Genomic DNA, 22,367 nt, shown 5'->3' with positions numbered 1-22,367 from the left:
CATATTTTCTCTATATTCAGCTGTATTCTTCACAATTTTTTTCCATGTTTTCTGTGTTCATTCCATGTTCTACAAATGTTCACAGCATGCTCAGTTTAATTCTTGTCACCTGTTTTTCTCATTTTTTCTGTTTTCTACCATTTTCCCCATATGTTCACTATGTTCTTTGTCATGTTTTCATGTACATCATATGTTCTCTGTATAACTTTTATACTCAATATTCATGTTCTCAATGTTCTTAGCTTGTTCTTCACATGTTCAATCTTTGTATTCCCTATGTTCCTTATCATGTCTTCATATTCTCTATAAGTTCATATTCCCTGCATGTTCACTCTATTCATCAACTTTTTCTTACATGTTTTCTGTGTTCACAATATGTTCACTGTGTTCATTCCCTTACCTAGTCTCATTTTTTTATGTTCTTTGTATCTTTAAACCAATTATTTCTTCCATTCAGTAACTAGTTCTTTTTTCAAATATTATCATCAGCAATACAGTTCCCTCAACAATTTTAGTCACCCAGTTCTTTGTCAAATAATATTATACTGCAATACAGTTCCCTCAACAATTTTAGTCACCCAGTTTTTATTTGCAAAACTATGTCAAAGTAATTCTCGTAGTCAACTTAATAGTTCTACCAACCCTGTTCTTAAACAAATCTACACTTTATTCAGTTCCAAATTTACAAAGACAAACCTTTCTTGTAACTTCTTAACTAAAAATCTTTCGTCAAACAACTAAAACATAGTCACTTTCGTCATTTCTCAACTAAACTTATGATCCAATCTACCAAAAAATAGTCAGGATTATTTTCATCAAAACCCGTTCTTAACTAAAACAACCTTTCTCTTAGCTAAAAATAGTCAGGATTAATCTCATTCAACACCGTTCTTAACTAAAACAACCTTTCTCTTAGCTAAAAATTGTCAAAGGAATCTTTCCAATACTGTTCATAACTAACTTTATCCATCGTCAAGTAATTGAAAATAGTCTCGTTCATCATTTCGTAACAGCCATTATGTTTTCGTCAAGTAAGAAAATATAGTCAAAGATATCTATCATCGTCGTTCTTAACTGACATTTATACTTTGTGGAGCACTAAAATAGTCACTGTCGTCATATTTTTTTCTTGTCTTTCCTCAACTAAAATGGTCAAATGTAACTTTTTCAACACTTTCGTAACTAAAATTATATGTCGCTAAGTAAGAAAAATAGTCAAATGTAACTTTTTCAGCACTTTCGTAAAAATTATATGTCGTTAAGTAAGAAAAATAGTCAAAGGTGCTCTCCGTAACACCAAAGTTATTCTTCGAGATAACAAAAGACACTCTCAAACACTCAAAAATTTACTCGCATCCTCAAAGTTATTCTCAGAGTCATCAAAAAGTTAATCTCAGTCATCAAAATGCTATTCTCTAAATAGCCTTTCGTTCATCAGAGAAACTTTTTAAGACATCTTCGTTCATTAAAGTTAATCTTAGAGGCACAAAAGTTATTCTCAGAGTCATCAAAAAGTTAATCTCAGTCATCAAAATGCTATTCTCTAAGTAACCTTTCGTTCATCAGAGAATCTTTCTATGACATCTTCGTTCATTAAAGTTAATCTCAGAGGCATAAAAGTTATTCTCAGAGCTATCAAAATTATTTTCGATGCCATCAAAAAGTATTTTCTCGTTCATCAAAGTTAATCTCAGAGTTAACAAAGGTAATCTCTAACTCACTTTCGTTCAACATATTAATTCTCTAAGTCCTCAAAGTTATTCTCTAAGACAACAAAGTCTTTCTCAGAGCTATCAAACTTGTTCTCAAAGTCATCAAAGTTATTCCAAGAGACGTCAGAGTTTATCTAAGACATCATCTTTCATCAAAGATATTCTCTCTAAGCCATCAATGTTCTTCTCTAAGACATAAAAGTTATTCTCTATGACATCAAAAGTTATTCTCTGAGCTAACAAAATACTACTCATGTTCTCAAAGACATTCTCAAAGTCATCAAAGTTATTCTAAGAGCTATCAAAGTTGTTCTCAAAGTCATCAAAGTTATTCACAGAGTCATCAAAGTTATTCTCTAACTCACTTTTGTTCATTAAAGTTAATTTCTATGTTATAAAAGTTATTCTCAGAGACATCTAAAGTTAATCTTGCTTATAAAAGTTGTTCTCTAAGACATAAAAGTTATTCTCAGAGACATCTAAAGTTAATCATGCTCATCAAAGTTGTTCTCTAAGACATAAAAGTTATTCTCAGAGTCATCAAAAGTTATTCTCTAAGACATCAATGTTGCTATCTAAGACATCAAAGATGTTTTCTAAATCATAAAAGTTAATCTTTAAGTCACCTTCGTTCATTAGAGAAACTTTCCAATCCATATTCGTTGACCAAAGTTATTCTCAGAGTCACCAAAGTTGTTCTCTAAGACACCTTCGTTCATCAAAGAAACTCTTCTTCCATCATGTTATTCTTTAAGACATCTTCAGTCATAAAATTTCTCTCCAAAATGTAACTAGTTCAGCTTTTCATACCAAACCTGCACTTCTGTTAAAATATATTTTCTTAGTCCCTTTACCCTAAAACTGTTTCTCTGAACTACACTGTTCAAACCTACGTAACCTATCCTCTCCACCCAATGTTACTTAGTTAACGTAACGTTCCTAAACCTAACTTTACCTATCCTAACATAACTTACCTTACCTTACCTATCTTACCTAACTTACCTAACTTAACCTAACTTATCCTGCTTAACCTAACTTACCTACATTACCTAACTTAACCTGCTTAACCTAACTTTACCTATCCTAACTTAACTTACCTTACCTTTACCTATCTTACCTATCCTAACCTGCATAACCTAACTTTACCAATCCTAACTTAACTTACCTTACCTTACTTATCTTACCTAACTTACCTAACTTAACCTGCATAACCTAACCTGCTTAACCTAACTTACATTACCCTTACCTATCTTACCTAACTTAACCTGCATAACCTAACTTTACCTATCCTAACTTAACTTGCCTTACCTTACTTATCTTACCTAACTTAACTTGCATAACTTAACTTGCTTAACCTAACATACCTTACCGTACCTATCTTACCTAACTTACCTAACTTAATCTAACTTATCCTGCTTAACCTAACTTACCTACCTTACCTAACTTAACCTAACCTTACTTACCTACCCTACCTAACTTAACCTGCTTAACCTAACTTACCTTACCTTACCTAACTTAACCTGCTTAACCTAACTTATGTAACTTATCTTACCTATCCTAACCTAACCTAACTTGCTTTACCTAACTTAATCTTATATTCCCAAACTGATGTATCCTAACTTATCTAGTCCAACCAGACATGATCTAACTTACATAATTATTCCTGCTTGTCTTTTGTGTTTCGTCAATCATTGTCTCATATTCATTTATTCATTTCAAAGGTTAATTTCTCAAATGGACATTTTTGCACTTCAAGTGTTATTTGTTTAAGATTGGGTGTTTAACCATTTCAAAGGATTTTTGTTATATATTGGAATTTACTCGTTTCAAGGGCTAATTTCTCAAATGGTCATTTTTGCAGATCAAGGGTTATTTGTTAAAGTTCATCAAGTTGTTCATAAGTTGTATTTATTATGTTTGTTATCTTATGTTCTTATTCCCCAACCCCTTAACCTAACCTCTTGTAATCTTAGTGTATTTAGTAGGTTCTATCATATGTTCTTATTCCCCAACCCTTTAACCTAACCTTTCAGATGTAGTTTGTTGTGTTTTTGACATATTTGTTGAATATATTATCCTTTTCATAACCTTTCAGATGTAGTTTTGTTTCTCATTTGTATATTTTACCCAAACCCACCATCCCACTTAACCTTCTTTCCTTCTTTTACTTTGTTTCTCCAACTCCTTCTAACCCTCCTTTGCTATCTCTCTCCCTTATTCTCTCTCTTCCTCCCCCTCTCTCTCACTCATTTGCTCAAATGCTCTCTCCTTTCTCAAATTCAAGTCTTAATGCTCCCATTCTCTCACTCACTTAGTTTTTCTTTTTCTCAAATTCAAGTCTTAGTGCTCCCATGCTCTTCCTCCCCCTCTCTCTTACTCTTTTCTCCTCTTTTCATGCTCTCACTCCATTGCTCTCTTGTTTTTCTCAATTTCAAGTCTTAATAGATCTGTCTCTTTACTACTGTACTTATAGTATTACTAAGATAAAGAATGAACTTATATGTGAAAACAAAGTAAAAGAAGGAAAGAAGGTTAAGTGGGATGGTGGGTTTGGGTAAAAATATGCAAAGGAGAAACAAAACTACATCTGAAAGGTTATGAAAAGGATAATATATTCAACAAATACGTCAAAAACACAATAAACTACATCTGAAAGGTTAGGTTAAAGGGTTGGGGAATAAGAACATATGATAGAACCTACTAAATACACTAAGATTACAAGAGGTTAGGTTAAGGGGTTGGGGAATAAGAACATAAGATAACAAACATAATAAATACAACTTATGAACAACTTGATGAACTTTAACAAATAACCCTTGATCTGCAAAAATGACCATTTGAGAATTTAGCCCTTGAAACGAGTAAATTCCAATATATAACAAAAATCCTTTGAAATGGTTAAACACCCAATCTTAAACAAATAACACTTGAAGTGCAAAAATGTCCATTTGAGAAATTAACCCTTGAAATGAATAAATGAATATGGGACAATGATTGACGAAACACAAAAGACAAGCAGGAATAATTATGTAAGTTAGATCATGTCTGGTGGGACTAGATAAGTTAGGATACATCAGTTTGGGAATATAAGATTAAGTTTGGTAAAGCAAGTTAGGTTAGGTTAGGATAGGTAAGATAAGTTACATAAGTTGGGTTAAGCAGGTTAAGTTAGGTAAGGTAAGGTAAGTTAGGTTAAGCAGGTTAAGTTAGGTAGGGTAGGTAAGTTAGGTTAGGTTAAGTTAGGTAAGGTAGGTAAGTTAGGTTAAGCAGGATAAGTTAGGTTAAGTTAGGTAAGTTAGGTAAGATAGGTACGGTAAGGTACGTTAGGTTAAGCAGGTTAGGTTATGCAGGTTAAGTTTAGGTAAGATAAGTAAGGTAAGGCAAGTTAAGTTAGGATAGGTAAAGTTAGGTTATGCAGGTTAAGTTAGGTAAGATAGGTAAAGGTAATGTAAGTTAGGTTAAGCAGGTTAGGTTATGCAGGTTAAGTTAGGTAAGTTAGGTAAGATAAGTAAGGTAAGGTACGTTAAGTTAGGATTAGGTAAAGTTAGGTTATGCAGGTTAAGTTAGGTAAGATAGTTAAAGGTAAGGTAAGTTAAGTTAGGATAGGTAAAGTTAGGTTAAGCAGGATTAAGTTAGGTAATGTAGGTAAGTTAGGTTAAGCAGGATAGTTAGGTTAAGTTAGGTAAGTTAGGTAAGATAGGTAATGTAAGGTAAGTTAAGTTAGGATAGTAAAGTTAGGTTAAGCAGGTTAAGTTAGGTAATGTAGGTAAGTTAGGTTAAGCAGGATAAGTTAGGTTAAGTTAGGTAAGTTAGGTAAGATAGGCAAGGTAAGTTAAGTTAGGATAGTAAAGTTAGGTTAAGCAGGTTAAGTTAGGTAATGTAGGTAAGTTAGGTTAAGCAGGATAAGTTAGGTTAGGTTAGGTAAGTTAGGTAAAATAGGTAAGGTAAGGTAAGTTATGTTAGGATACGTAAAGTTAGGTTTAGGAACGTTACGTTAACTAAGTAACATTGGGTGGAGAGGATAGGTTACGTAGGTTTGAACAGTGTAGTTCAGAGAAACAGTTTTAGGGTAAAGGGACTAAGAAAATATATTTTAACAGAAGTGCAGGTTTGGTATGAAAAGCTGAACTAGTTACATTTTGGAGAGAAATTTTATGACTGAAGATGTCTTAAAGAATAACATGATGGAAGAAGAGTTTCTTTGATGAACGAAGGAGTCTTAGAGAACAACTTTGATGACTCTGAGAATAACTTTGGTCAACGAATATGGATTGGAAAGTTTCTCTAATGAACGAAGGTGACTTAAAGATTAACTTTTATGATTTAGAAAACATATTTGATGTCTTAGATAGCAACATTGATGTCTTAGAGAACAACTTTTGATGACTCTGAGAATAACTTTTATGTCTTAGAGAACAACTTTGATGAGCATGATTAACTTTAGATGTCTCTGAGAATAACTTTTATGTCTTAGAGAACAACTTTTATAAGCAAGATTAACTTTAGATGTCTCTGAGAATAACTTTTATAACATAGAAATTAACTTTAATGAACAAAAGTGAGTTAGAGAATAACTTTGATGACTTTGAGAACAAGTTTGATAGCTCTTAGAATAACTTTGATGACTTTGAGAATGTCTTTGAGAACATGAGTAGTATTTTGTTAGCTCAGAGAATAACTTTTGATGACATAGAGAATAACTTTTATGTCTTAGAGAAGAACATTGATGGCTTAGAGAGAATATCTTTGATGAAAGATGATGTCTTAGATTAACTCTGACGTCTCTTGGAATAACTTTGATGACTTTGAGAACAAGTTTGATAGCTCTGAGAAAGACTTTGTTGTCTTAGAGAATAACTTTGTTGTCTTAGAGAATAACTTTGTTGTCTTAGAGAATAATTTTAGATGTCTCTGAGAATAACTTTTATGAACGAAGATGTCTGAGAATAACTTCGATAGCTCAGAATAACTTTAATGGACATGAGAATATCTTTGGATTACTCTGAGATTAACTTTGATGTCTTTGAAACAACTTTGATGAACGAGAGTGAGTTAGAGATTACTTTTGTTAACTCTAAGAATAACTTTGATGACTTTGAGAACAAGTTTGATGACTGAGATTAATTTTTAACGTCTTTTGGAACTACTTTGATGACTCTGAGAATAGCTTTGATGACTCTGAGAATAGCTTTGGGTAGCTCTGAGAATAACTTTTGCTGTCTTAGAATAACTTTTGATTGTTCTGCGAATAACTTTGAAGAGTGCCTTTAGGTGTGTTTGAGTGTCTTTGATACCTCGAGAGGTGTCTTTGATGTCTTAAAGGATGTCTTTGATGTCTCAAAGGATGTCTTTGAGTGCAACTTTGGTGTCTTTGAGTAAGTCCTTGATGTATTGAAGAGTGTCTTTGATTTCTCGAAGAGTAACTTTGGTGTTACGGAGAGCACCTTTGACTATTTTTCTTACTTAATGACATAAAATTTTTACGAAAGCGCTGAAAGAAGTTACATTTGACTATTTTTCTTACTTAGCGACATATAATTTTAGTTACGAAAGTGTTGAAAAAGTTACATTTGACTATTTTAGTTGAGGAAAGACAAGAAAAAAATATGATGACAGTGACTATTTTAGTGCTCCACAAAGTATAAATGTCAGTCAAGAACGACGAAGATAGATATCTTTGACTATATTTTCTTACTTGACGAAAACATAATTTCAGTTAGGAACAATGATGAATATGACTTTTTCTGTTGATTGATGGATAATTTTAGTTATGAAATGACAATGAAACATGAAGAACACAGGTATTTTCTGATGACTAGGGAATAAGTTTAGTTATGAACAGTGTTGGAAAGATTCCTTTGACAATTTTTAGCTAAGAGAAAGGTTGTTTTAGTTAAGAACGGTGTTGAATGAGATTAATCCTGACTACTTTTTGGTTGATTGGATAATAAGTTTAGTTGAGAAATGACGAAAGTGACTATGTTTTAGTTGATTGGCGAAAGATTTTTAGTTAAGAAGTTAAAAGAAAGGTTTGTCTTTGTAAATTTTGAACTGAATAAAGTGTAGATTTGTTTAAGAACGGGGTTGGTGGAACTATTAAGTTGACTACGAGAATTACTTTGACATAGTTTGCAAATAAAAACTGGGTGACTAAAATTGTTGAGGGAACTGTATTGCAGTATAATATTATTTGACAAAGAACTAGTTAATGAATGGAAGAAACAAACTGGTTTAAAGAAACAAAGAACATAAAAAAAATTGAGGTTAAGTAGGGGAATGAACACAGTGAACATATGGTGAACACAGAAAACATGTAAGAAAAAGTTGATGAATAGAGTGAACATGCAGGGAATATGAACTTATAGAGAATATGAAGACATGATAAGGAACATAGGGAATACAAAGATTGAACATGTGAAGAACAAGCTAAGAACATTGAGAACATGAATATTGAGTATAAAAGTTATACAGAGAACATATGATGTACATGAAAACATGACAAAGAACATAGTGAACATATGGGGAAAATGGTAGAAAACAGAAAAAATGAGAAAAACAGGTGACAAGAATTAAACTGAGCATGCTGTGAACATTTGTAGAACATGGAATGAACACAGAAAACATGGAAAAAAATTGTGAAGAATACAGCTGAATATAGAGAAAATATGCAAATACAGTATGATTATTGAAGGTTTGGATACGTTGGGGATGAGAAGGGTAAGGTAATTACTCTGATAAACAGATAGGCTGGAGAGGGACTTGATCGGATATAATTATGTTCGATGATCTAAGACTGAGGAAATGGAGCTTGGCTAATGTCCAGATTAATTTTACTACGTTAGAAATAAGGTGAGCTTAAATCTCAGGTGATTTAGTTGGATAATAAAGAACTTGTACAAAATGAGCTAAGCTGTGGGACAAGAGTTGAAACTTGATAACTGAACTGGTTTTTATTTACTATGTCTGAAAAAGTAGTTGGGTGTTTAAATCTCAGGGGGATTTGGACTGATAGTAATGAATTTACAGGAGTGAACTTGGACAGAGGACAAGAGCTAGAGTTTTATAATTGTTTACATCATATTTACTATGTCTGAAATACAGAGGGTAAAAATTTCGGGGAAATTGATGGGTTATTTACAAATATACGAGAGAGAACTAAGGTGGGGACGAGAGCTGGAGCTCAGTAACTGACTTGATCTTATTTACTAACTTTGAAGTATGTCTGCTTTTTAAATTTCGGGGAAAATTGATCTGTTACTAACGATCTTGTACAAATTACAAATGAACTAAGCTGGGGGACAAGAGTTGAAACTTGATAATTGTTTGGATTTACTAAACTACGTCTGAAATACAGAGGGTAGAAATTTCAGGGAATTTGATAGGATAATACCGAAGACACGAGAGGGAAGTAAGGCGGGGGATGAGAGCTGGAGCTCAGTAACTGACTTGATCTTATTTACTGTGTCTGAAATACAGAGGGTAAAAATTTCAGGGAATTTGATTAGGTTGACGAAGATGTGCGAGGGAACTAAGGTGGAGGACAAGAGCCGGAGCTCGGTAACTAAATTACTGTATTGAACTACGTTTGAAATATGATTATTTTTAAATTTTAGAGGGATTGGACTGTTAGTAATCATTATATGTTGGACTGTTAGTATTCAATATACGACAGAGGACTAAGGCGGGGATAGGAGCTGGAGCTCGATAACAAAATTATTGTATTTTAATACGTTTGAAATAGCTGTGTTTTAAATCTCGAAGAAAATGATTGGATACTAAAGAAGATGTATTAGTAAAACTAAGGTGGGAACGTGAGCTAGTCCCTGACTTTGTTTATATATGTAAAACTGAATAGTTTAATGAAAAGGAACTATGAATGAACAATATGAAGGAGAAGGACGGTCCAGATATTATGGAGAAAATAAGATAAGATTACCGAGGTGACCTGAAGGCCGCGTCTGGCTGACGGTCTAAAGTAAATACAGGTGCGGCGACAGATTGCGAGGTAAGGGGGAGGGAGGGGTGTGATGTACGAGCAGGAGATGAAGGGGTGGGGGAGGGGGCAGTGAAATGATACAGATATATAGCAATATACTAGTTTCTAAGTAAGAATCCAACTTAAACATATACAGCCTAAATATCTGTTTTATTATCGGTAGGAACTCTGAAAAAAATTCTCCTATAAGAACTTTAACAAAACTCGTATGACATTATTTTTATCATAAGAACTTTAACAAACTTCTAAAATCTCAGAAATTATTTTCCTCATAAGAATTCCATAATTCCACATCTGTGACTCCCCAAATTTACCTGAAAACCCCGACACGCTACAAGGGATATTGGAACCTGAAAACCCCGACACGCTAAAGGGGATATAGGAACCTGAAAACCCCGACACGCTACAGGGGATATTGGAACCTGAAAACCCCGACACGCTACAGGGGAAATTGGAACCTAAATCCCCGATACGCCACAGGGGATATTGGAACCTGAAAACCCCGACACGCCACGGGGGATTTTGGACCTGAAAAAAAGTCCCCTGTGGCGTGTCATCCACACTACTGTGGACCTGGTATGGTGAGGACCGTGATGCTGGTGGTGTGGACCTGGTATGGTGAGGACCATGGTAGTGTGGACCTGGTATGGTGAGGACCATGATGCTGTTGGTTTGGATCTGGTATGGCGAGCACCATGGTGGTGTAGACCTGGTATAGTGAGGGCCATAGTGGAGTGGACCAGGTATGGTGAGGACCGTGATGCTGGTGGTGTGGACCTGGTATGGTGAGGACCATGGTAGTGTGGACCTGGAATGGTGAGGACCATGATGCTGTTGGTTTGGATCTGGTATGGCGAGGACCATGGTGGTGTAGACCTGGTATGGTGAGGGCCATAGTGGAGTGGACCTGGTATGGTGAGGACCGTGATGCTGGTGGTGTGGACCTGGTATGGTGAGGACCATGATGCTGGTGGCGGTGTGGACCTGGTATGGTGAGGACCGTGATGCTGGTGGTGTGGACCCGGTTTGGTGGGACCATGATGCTGGTGGTGGTGTGGACCTGGTGTGGTGAGGACCATGATGCTGGTGGTGTGGACCTAGTATGGTGAGGACCATGATGCTGGTGGTGTGGACCTGGTATGTTGAGGACCATGATGCTGGTGGTGGTGTGGACCTGGTATGGTGAGGACCTTGATGCTGGTGGTGTGGACCTGGTATGGTGAGGACCTTGATGCTGGTGGTTGTGTGGACCTGGTATGGTGAGAACCATGATGCTGGTGGTGTGGACCTGGTATGGTGAGGACCATGATGCTGGTGGTGTGGACCTGGTATGGTGAGGACCTTGATGCTAGTGGTGTGGACCTGGTATGGTGAGAACCGTGATGCTGGTGGTGGTGTGGACCTGGTATGGTGAGGACCGTGATGCTGGTGGTGTGGACCTGGTATGGTGAGAACCGTGATGCTGGTGGTGTGGACCTGGTATGGTGAGGACCGTGATGCTGGTGGTGTGGACCTGGTATGGTGAGAACCGTGATGCTGGTGGTGTGGACCTGGTATGGTGAGGACCATGATGCAGGTGGTGTGGACCTGGTATGGTGAGGACCGTGATTCTGGTGGTGGTGTGTTTACTAGTTGTGTTTTGCGGGGGTTGAGCTTTGCTCTTTCGGCCCGCCTCTCAACTGTCAATCAACTATTTACTAACTACTAACTACTTTTTTTTTTTTTTTGTTTTTTTTTTTTCCCCACACCACACACACACACACCCCCCAGGAAGCAGCCCGTGACAGCTGACTAACTCCCAGGTACCTATTTACTGCTAGGTAACAGGGGCACTTAGGGTGAAAGAAACTTTGCCCATTTGTTTCTGCCTCGTGCGGGAATCGAACCCGCGCCACAGAATTACGAGTCCTGCGCGCTATCCACCAGGCTACGAGGCCCCTAGACCTGGTATGGTGAGGACCATGATGCTGGTGGTGGTGTGGACCAGGTATGGTGAGGACCTTGATACTGGTGGTGGTGTGGACCTGGTATGGTGAGGACCATGATGCTGGTGGTATGGACCTGGTATGGCGAGGACCATGATGCTGGTGGTGTGGACCTGGTATGGTGAGGACCTTGATGCTGGTGGTGTGGACCTGGTATGGTGAGGACCATGATGCTGGTGGTGGTGTGGACCTGGTATGGTGAGGACCATGATGCTGGTGGTGGTGTGGACCTGGTATGGTGAGGACCGTGATGCTGGTGGTGGTGTGGACCTGATATGGTGAGGACCATGATGCTGGTGGTTGTGTGGACCTGGTATGGTGAGGACCATGATGCTGGTAGTGGTGTACTCACCTAGTTGTACTCACCTAGTTGTGCTTGCGGGGGTTGAGCTCTGGCTCTTTGGTCCCGCCTCTCAACTGTCAATCAACAGGTGTGGACCTGGTATGATGAGGACCATGGTGCTGATGGTTTGGACCTGGTAAGGTGAGGACCATGATGCTGGTGGTGGTGTGGACCTGGTATTGCGAGGACCATAATGCTGGTGGTGTGGACCTGGTATGGTGAGGATCATGATGCTGGTGGGGGTGTGGACCTGGTATGGTGAGGACCGTGATGTAGGTGGTGTGGACCTGGTATGGTGAGGACCGTGATGCAGGTGGTGTGGACCTGGTATGGTGAGGACTATGGTGGTGTGAACCTGGTATGGTGAGGACCATGATGCTGGTGGTGTGGATCTGGTATGGCGAGGACCATGGTGGTGTAGACCTGGTATGGTGAGGGCCATAGTGGAGTGGACCTGGTATGGTTTGGACCATGGTGGTGTGGACCTGGTACGGTGAGGACCATGATGCTGGTGGTGGTGTGGACCTGGTATGGCGAGGACCATGATGCTGGTGGTGTGGACCTGATATGGTGAGGACCATGATGCTGGTGGTTTGGACCTGGTATGGTGAGGACCATGATGCTGGTGGTTTGGACCTGGTATGGTGAGGACCATGGTGCTGGTGGTGGTGTGGACCTGGTATGGTGAGGACCATGATGCTGGTGGTGTGGACCTGGTATAGTGAGGACCGTGAAGCTGGTGGTGTGGACCTGGTATTTGTGAGGTCCATGATGCTGGTGGTGGTTTGGACCTGGTATGGTGAGGACCATGATGCTGGTGGTGTGGACCTGGTATAGTGAGGACCGTGATGCTGGTGGTGGTGTGAACCTGGTCTGGTGAGGACCGTGATGCTGGTGGTGGTGTGGACCTGGTATGGTGAGGACCATGATGCAGGTGGTGTGGACCTGGTATGGTGAGGACCATGATGCTGGTGGTGTGGACCTGGTATGGTGAGAACCATAATGCTGGTGGTGGTGTGGACCTGGTATGGTGAGGACCGTGATGCTGGTGGTGTGGACCTGGTATGGTGAGGACCGTGATGCTGGTGGTGTGGACCTGGTATGGTGAGGACCATGATGCTGGTGGTGGTGTGGACTTGGTATGGTGAGGACCGTAATGCAAGTGGTGTAGACCTGGTATGGTGAGGACCATGATGCTGGTGGTGTGGACCTGGTATGGTGAGGACCGTGATGCTGGTGGTGTGGACCTGGTATTATGAGGACCATGATGCTGGTGGTGGTGTGGACCTGGTATGGTGAGGACCATGATGCAGGTGGTGTGGACCTGGTATGGTGAGGACCGCAATGCTGGGGGTGGTGTGGACCTGGTATGGTGAGGACCATAATGCAGGTGGTGTGGACCTGGTATGGTGAGGACCATGATGCTGGTGGTGTGGACCTGGCATGGTGAGAACCATAATGCTGGTGGTGGTGTGGACCTGGTATGGTGAGGACCGTGATGCTGGTGGTGTGGACCTGGTATGGTGAGGACCATGACGCTGGTGGTGGTGTGGACCTGGTATGGTGAGGACCATGATGCTGGTGGTGTGGACCTGGTATGGTGAGGACCATAATGCTGGTGGTGGTGTGGACTTGGTATGGTGAGGACCGTGATGCAAGTGGTGTAGACCTGGTATGGTGAGGACCATGATGCTGGTGGTGGTGTGATCCTGGTATGGTGAGGACCATGATGCTGGTGGTGTGGATCTGGTATGGCGAGGACCATGGTGGTGTAGACCTGGTATGGTGAGGGCCATAGTGGAGTGGACCTGGTATGGTTTGGACCATGGTGGTGTGGACCTGGTACGGTGAGGACCATGGTGGTGTGGACCGGGTACGGTGAGGACCGTGATGCAGGTGGTGTGGACCTGGTATGGTGAGGACGATGATGTTGGTGGTGTGGACCTGGCATGGTGAGGACCATGATGCAGGTGGTGGTGTGGACCTGGTATGGTGAGGACCATGATGCTGGTGGTGGTGTGGACCTGGTATGGTGAGGACCTTGATGCTGTTGGTGTGGACCTGGTATGGCGAGGACCTTGATGCTGGTGGTGTGGACCTGATATGGTGAGGACCATGATGCTGGTGGTTTGGACCTGGTATGGTGAGGACCATGATGCTGGTGGTTTGGACCTGGTATGGTGAGGACCATGATGCTGGTGGTGTGGACCTGGTATAGTGAGGACCGTGATGCTGGTGGTGTGGACCTGGTATTTGTGAGGTCCATGATGCTGGTGGTGGTATGGACCTGGTATGGTGAGGACCTTGATGCTGGTGGTGTGGACCTGGTATTATGAGGACCATGATGCTGGTGGTGTGGACCTGGTATTTGTGAGGTCCATGATGCTGGTGGTGGTTTGGACCTGGTATGGTGAGGACCATGAAGCTGGTGGTGTGGACCTGGTATAGTGAGGACCGTGATGCTGGTGGTGGTGTGGACCTGGTATGGTGAGGACCGTGATGCTGGTGGTGTGGACCTGGTATGGTGAGGACCATGGTAGTGTGGACCTGGTATGGTGAGGACCATGATGCCGTTGGTTTGGATCTGGTATGGCGAGCACCATGGTGGTGTAGACCTGGTATGGTGAGGGCCATAGTGGAGTGGACCTGGTATGGTGAGGACCGTGATGCTGGTGGTGTGGACCTGGTATGGTGAGGACCATGGTAGTGTGGACCTGGAATGGTGAGGACCATGATGCTGTTGGTTTGGATCTGGTATGGCGAGGACCATGGTGGTGTAGACCTGGTATGGTGAGGGCCAGAGTGGAGTGGACCTGGTATGGTGAGGACCGTGATGCTGGTGGTGTGGACCTGGTATGGTGAGGACCATGATGCTGGTGGCGGTGTGGACCTGGAATGGTGAGGACCGTGATGCTTGTGGTGTGGACCCGGTTTGGTGAGGACCATGATGCTGGTGGTGGTGTGGACCTGGTATGGTGAGGACCATGATGCTGGTGGTGTGGACCTAGTATGGTGAGGACCATGATGCTGGTGGTGTGGACCTGGTATGTTGAGGACCATGATGCTGGTGGTGGTGTGGACCTGGTATGGTGAGGACCTTGATGCTGGTGGTGTAGACCTGGTATGGTGAGGACCTAGATGCTGGTGGTTGTGTGGACCTGGTATGGTGAGAACCATGATGCTGGTGGTGTGGACCTGGTATGGTGAGGACCATGATGCTGGTGGTGTGGACCTGGTATGGTGAGGACCTTGATGCTAGTGGTGTGGACCTGGTATGGTGAGAACCGTGATGCTGGTGGTGGTTTGGACCTGGTATGGTGAGGACCGTGATGCTGGTGGTGTGGACCTGGTATGGTGAGAACCGTGATGCTGGTGGTGTGGACCTGGTATGGTGAGGACCGTGATGCTGGTGGTGTGGACCTGGTATGGTTAGAACCGTGATGCTGGTGGTGTGGACCTGGTATGGTGAGGACCATGATGCAGGTGGTGTGGACCTGGTATGGTGAGGACCGTGATTCTGGTGGTGGTGTGGACCTGGTATGGTGAGGACCATGATGCTGGTGGTGGTGTGGACTTGGTATGGTGAGGACCTTGATACTGGTGGTGGTGTGGACCTGGTATGGTGAGGACCATGATGCTGGTGGTGTGGACCTGGTATGGCGAGGACCATGATGCTGGTGGTGTGGACCTGGTATGGTGAGGACCTTGATGCTGGTGGTGTGGACCTGGTATGGTGAGGACCATGATGCTGGTGGTGGTGTGGACCTGGTATGGTGAGGACCATGATGCTGGTGGTGGTGTGGACCTGGTATGGTGAGGACCGTGATGCTGGTGGTGGTGTGGACCTGATATGGTGAGGACCATGATGCTGGTGGTGGTGTGGACCTGGTATGGTGAGGACCATGATGCTGGTAGTGGTGTACTCACCTAGTTGTACTCACCTAGTTGTGCTTGCAGGGGTTGAGCTCTGGCTCTTTGGTCCCGCCTCTCAACTGTCAATCAACAGGTGTGGACCTGGTATGGTGAGGACCATGATGCTGGTGGTGGTGTGGACCTGGTATGGTGAGGACCATGGTGCTGATGGTTTGGACCTGGTAAGGTGAGGACCATGATGCTGGTGGTGGTATGGACCTGGTATTGTGAGGACCGTGATGTAGGTGGTGTGGACCTGGTATGGTGAGGACCGTGATGCAGGTGGTGTGGACCTGGTATGGGGAGGACCGTGATGCTGGTGGTGGACCTGGTATGGTGAGGACCATGGTGGTGTGAACCTGGTATGGTGAGGACCATGATGCTGGTGGTGTGGATCTGGTATGGCGAGGACCATGGTGGTGTAGACCTGGTATGGTGAGGGCCATAGTGGAGTGGACCTGGTATGGTTTGGACCATGGTGGTGTGGACCTGGTACGGTGAGGACCATGGTGGTGTGGACCTGGTACGGTGAGGACCGTGATGCAGGTGGTGTGGACCTGGTATGGTGAGGACGATGATGCTGGTGGTGGTGTGGACCTGGTATGGTGAGGACCATGATGCTGGTGGTGGTGTGGACCTGGTATGGTGAGGACCTTGATGCTGTTGGTGTGGACCTGGTATGGCGAGGACCATGATGCTGGTGGTGTGGACCTGATATGGTGAGGACCATGATGCTGGTGGTTTGGACCTGGTATGGTGAGGACCATGATGCTGGTGGTTTGGATCTGGTATGGTGAGGACCATGGTGCTGGTGGTGGTGTGGACCTGGTATGGTGAGGACCATGATGCTGGTGGTGTGGACCTGGTATAGTGAGGACCGTGATGCTGGTGGTGTGGACCTGGTATTTGTGAGGTCCATGATGCTGGTGGTGGTTTGGACCTGGTATGGTGAGGACCATGATGCTGGTGGTGTGGACCTGGTATAGTGAGGACCGTGATGCTGGTGGTGGTGTGGACCTGGTATGGTGAGGACCGTGATGCTGGTGGTGGTGTGGACCTGGTATGGTGAGGACCATGATGCAGGTGGTGTGGACCTGGTATGGTGAGGACCATGAAGCTGGTGGTGTGGACCTGGTATGGTGAGAACCATAATGCTGGTGGTGGTGTGGACCTGGTATGGTGAGGACCGTGATGCTGGTGGTGTGGACCTGGTATGGTGAGGACCGTGATGCTGGTGGTGTGGACCTGGTATGGTGAGGACCATGATGCTGGTGGTGGTGTGGACTTGGTATGGTGAGGACCGTGATGCAAGTGGTGTAGACCTGGTATGGTGAGGACCATGATGCTGGTGGTGTGGACCTGGTATGGTGAGGACCGTGATGCTGGTGGTGTGGACCTGGTATGGTGAGGACCATGGTGCAGGTGGTGTGGACCTGGTATGGTGAGGACCGCAATGCTGGGGGTGGTGTGGACCTGGTATGGTGAGGACCATAATGCAGGTGGTGTGGACCTGGTATGGTGAGGACTATGATGCTGGTGGTGTGGACCTGGCATGGTGAGAACCATAATGCTGGTGGTGGTGTGGACCTGGTATGGTGAGGACCGTGATGCTGGTGGTGTGGACCTGGTATGGTGAGGACCATGACGCTGGTGGTGGTGTGGACCTGGTATGGTGAGGACCATGATGCTGGTGGTGTGGACCTGGTATGGTGAGGACAATGATGCTGGTGGTGTGGACCTGGTATGGTTTGGACCATTGTGGTGTGGACCTGGTACGGTGAGGACCATGGTGGTGTGGACCTGGTACGGTGAGGACCGTGATGCAGGTGGTGTGGACCTGGTATGGTGAGGACGATGATGTTGGTGGTGTGGACCTGGCATGGTGAGGACCATGATGCAGGTGGTGGTGTGGACCTGGTATGGTGAGGACCATGATGCTGGTGGTGGTGTGGACCTGGTATGGTGAGGACCTTGATGCTGTTGGTTTGGACCTGGTATGGCGAGGACCATGATGCTGGTGGTGTGGACCTGATATGGTGAGGACCATGATGCTGGTGGTTTGGACCTGGTATGGTGAGGACCATGATGCTGGTGGTTTGGACCTGGTTTGGTGAGGACCATGATGCTGGTGGTGTGGACCTGGTATAGTGAGGACCGTGATGCTGGTGGTGTGGACCTGGTATGGTGAGGACCGTGATGCTGGTGGTGTGGACCTGGTATGGTGAGGACCATGATGCTGGTGGTGGTGTGGACTTGGTATGGTGAGGACCGTGATGCAAGTGGTGTAGACCTGGTATGGTGAGGACCATGATGCTGGTGGTGTGGACCTGGTATGGTGAGGACCGTGATGCTGGTGGTGTGGACCTGGTATTATGAGGACCATGATGCTGGTGGTGGTGTGGACCTAGTATGGTGAGGACCATGATGCAGGTGGTGTGGACCTGGTATGGAGAGGACCGCAATGCTGGGGGTGGTGTGGACCTGGTATGGTGAGGACCATAATGCAGGTGGTGTGGACCTGGTATGGTGAGGACCATGATGCTGGTGGTGTGGACCTGGCATGGTGAGAACCATAATGCTGGTGGTGGTGTGGACCTGGTATGGTGAGGACCGTGATGCTGGTGGTGTGGACCTGGTATGGTGAGGACCATGACGCTGGTGGTGGTGTGGACCTGGTATGGTGAGGACCATGATGCTGGTGGTGTGGACCTGGTATGGTGAGGACCATGATGCTGGTGGTGGTGTGGACTTGGTATGGTGAGGACCGTAATGCAAGTGGTGTAGACCTGGTATGGTGAGGACCATGATGCTGGTGGTGGTGTGAACCTGGTATGGTGAGGACCATGATGCTGGTGGTGTGGATCTGGTATGGCGAGGACCATGGTGGTGTAGACCTGGTATGGTGAGGGCCATAGTGGAGTGGACCTGGTATGGTTTGGACCATGGTGGTGTGGACCTGGTACGGTGAGGACCATGGTGGTGTGGACCTGGTACGGTGAGGACCGTGATGCAGGTGGTGTGGACCTGGTATGGTGAGGACGATGATGTTGGTGGTGTGGACCTGGCATAGTGAGGACCATGATGCAGGTGGTGGTGTGGACCTGGTATGGTGAGGACCATGATGCTGGTGGTGGTGTGGACCTGGTATGGTGAGGACCTTGATGCTGTTGGTGTGGACCTGGTATGGCGAGGACCATGATGCTGGTGGTGTGGACCTGATATGGTGAGGACCATGATGCTGGTGGTTTGGACCTGGTATGGTGAGGACCATGATGCTGGTGGTTTGGACCTGGTATGGTGAGGACCATGATGCTGGTGGTGTGGACCTGGTATAGTGAGGACCGTGATGCTGGTGGTGTGGACCTGGTATTTGTGAGGTCCATGATGCTGGTGGTGGTGTGGACCTGGTATGGTGAGGACCTTGATGCTGGTGGTGTGGACCTGGTATTATGAGGACCATGATGCTGGTGGTGTGGACCTGGTATTTGTGAGGTCCATGATGCTGGTGGTGGTTTGGACCTGGTATGGTGAGGACCATGATGCTGGTGGTGTGGACCTGGTATAGTGAGGACCGTGATGCTGGTGGTGTGGACCTGGTATTTGTGAGGTCCATGATGCTGGTGGTGGTGTGGACCTGGTATGGTGAGGACCGTGATGCTGGTGGTGGTGTGGACCTGGTATGGTGAGGACCATGATGCAGGTGGTGTGGACCTGGTATGGTGAGGACCATGATGATGGTGGTGTGGACCTGGTATGGTGAGAACCATAATGCTGGTGGTGGTGTGGACCTGGTATGGTGAGGACCGTGATGCTGGTGGTGTGGACCTGGTATGGTGAGGACCATGATGCTGGTGGTGGTGTGGACTTGGTATGGTGAGGACCGTGATGCAAGTGGTGTAGACCTGGTATGGTGAGGACCATGATGCTGGTGGTGTGGTCCTGGTATGGTGAGGACCGTGATGCTGGTGGTGTGGACCTGGTATTATGAGGACCATGATGCTGGTGGTGGTGTGGACCTGGTATGGTGAGGACCATGATGCAGGTGGTGTGGACCTGGTATGGTGAGGACCGCAATGCTGGGGGTGGTGTGGACCTGGTATGGTGAGGACCATAATGCAGGTGGTGTGGACCTGGTATGGTGAGGACCATAATGCAGGTGGTGTGGACCTGGTATGGTGAGGACCATGATGCTGGTGGTGTGGACCTGGTATGGTGAGGACCATGATGCTGGTGGTGGTTTGGACCTGGTATGGTGAGGACCATGATGCTAGTGGTGGTGTGGACTTGGTATGGTGAGAACCATGATGCTGGTGGTGGTGTGGACCTGGTATGGTGAGGACCGTGATGCTGGTGGTGTGGACCTGATATTTGTGAGAACCATGATGCTGGTGGTGGTGTGGATCTGGTATGGTGAGGACCTTGATGCTGGTGGTGGTGTGGACCTGGTATGGTGAGGACCGTGATGCTGGCGGTGTGGACCTGGTATTATAAGGACCATGATGCTGGTGGTGGTGTGGACCTGGTATGGTGAGGACCGTGATTTTGGTGGTGGTGTGGACCTGGTATGGTGAGGACCATGATGCTGGTGGTGTGGAACTGGTATGGTGAGGACCATGATGCTGGTGGTGGTGTGGACCATGATGCTGGTGGTGGTATGGACCTGGTATGGCGAGGACCATGATGCTGGTTGCCTTTGATAAGTTTTCTGACTTATTGAGCAATCTATTTAAATGACCTTTAAGGCCTACCAGGGATCTCTTTAGTTTTTCAGGAGTAGACATTGTGACTTTATGTTCAAACTTTGTAGGGCTTGAATATTTGTTACTGAAGTAACTTGGATACTTGTGTATTTACTCGCCAGTATCGTGATAATGTATATAAATAAAATTGGAAATGTTCGTTTGTTCAAAATCGATAATCTCCGAAAGTTCTTCACCGATTGCTTTGAAATTTTCACACAATGTTCCATTCATATCCGAGCAGGTTTTAATATACATACTATATAGATGTCACCTCTGTGACGGTATAAAACATACTTTTTCTGAAAAAGTGTGTTTTTCATGTGAAAGAAATCTTCGAAACCTCTTTACCGATTGATTTGAAATTTTGACCCAACATTGTATTCGAATAGGCGCATCTTTTTATATATCTACTCCCCTGTGACAGGTAAAAACATTCATTTTTGAAAACAGCACCATATGTTGCACATAATGGCAACATGCACAATATATTAAATATGTCGCGAATTCTATTTCAGTGTTTCCGATTGCATTGATAAATTTTATTTTCATAGATTTCGATTTATTTTATTTTTTAGTGAATTATTTTGTGTGACATTGTGTTGGAATTGAGCTGTGTTGTTTACCATACCGTTCATTTCGTAAGTATAGATGCCACACCTGTGACAGGTAAAACTATGCTTTTCTAGAAAAACAGTGCCATCTGTTGCATGTAAGAGCAACACACATGATATACTTGGAAATGTTACAATTTATTTTCAATGTTTCTGATTGCATTGATAAACTGAATTTCATAGATTTTGATTTATTTTCATTTTGATTAAATTATTTTGTGTGAATTGCATTGGAATTGAGCAGTTTTTTTACCAAACCGTTCATTTCGTGAGTATACTTCATTTTTATATTTTTTTCATATTTTCATTTAGTTTTTTAACTGTTTATTATATTTCAGTGATGGAAACATCAGATGGTATGATGTTCCAAATTTTCTGATGGGAACATCAGATCATTTGGGAAGGAACCGTATGAGGGAGTGGGGAATGGAGGGGATTACGAGGGGACTGAAGTGAGAGATGGTGCGGAGGACGAGGGGGACAAGAAAGTGGGTAAAGACGAGGGGATGGGGCAGTTTGGGATGGTGGGGACGAGGGGATGGGGGAATGGAGATGGTGTGGAGGACAAAGGGGACAGGGGAGATGGGCACGGAGGGAAAGATGAGGGGATGGTGGAGTGAGGAATGGTGGGGAGGACGAGGAGACGGGTGAGAAGGGAATGGTGGTGAGGACTGGGGGACTGGGAAGGTTGCTGTGGTTCAGCAACACACATGTGTTGCTGAACCACAGCAACGCGTGGCCGGGTACTGCTATTCTATATAAATAAAAATGGAAATATTCGTTTGTTCGTAATCGCTAATCTCCGCAATTTCTTCACGAATTGCTTTGAAATTTTCCCACAACGTTCCATTCGCATCCGAGCAGGTTTTTATAAACATGCTATATAGATGTCACGTCCGTGATGGTAAAAAACATGTTTTTTTCTGAAAAACTGCGTTTTTCATGTGTTTTTCATGTGAGGGAAACCTCTTTACCGATTGCGTTGAAATTTTGACACAACGTTGCATTCGAATAGACGCATCTTTTTACATACCTACTATATACCTGCCTCACCTGTGACAAGAAA

The sequence above is a fragment of the Procambarus clarkii genome, unplaced genomic scaffold, assembly GCF_040958095.1.
Source record: "Procambarus clarkii isolate CNS0578487 unplaced genomic scaffold, FALCON_Pclarkii_2.0 HiC_scaffold_100, whole genome shotgun sequence".
Taxonomy (NCBI): Eukaryota; Metazoa; Arthropoda; class Malacostraca; order Decapoda; family Cambaridae; genus Procambarus; species Procambarus clarkii.
The sequence above is the reverse complement of the archived record's forward strand: the minus strand, read 5'-3'. Positions refer to the sequence as shown.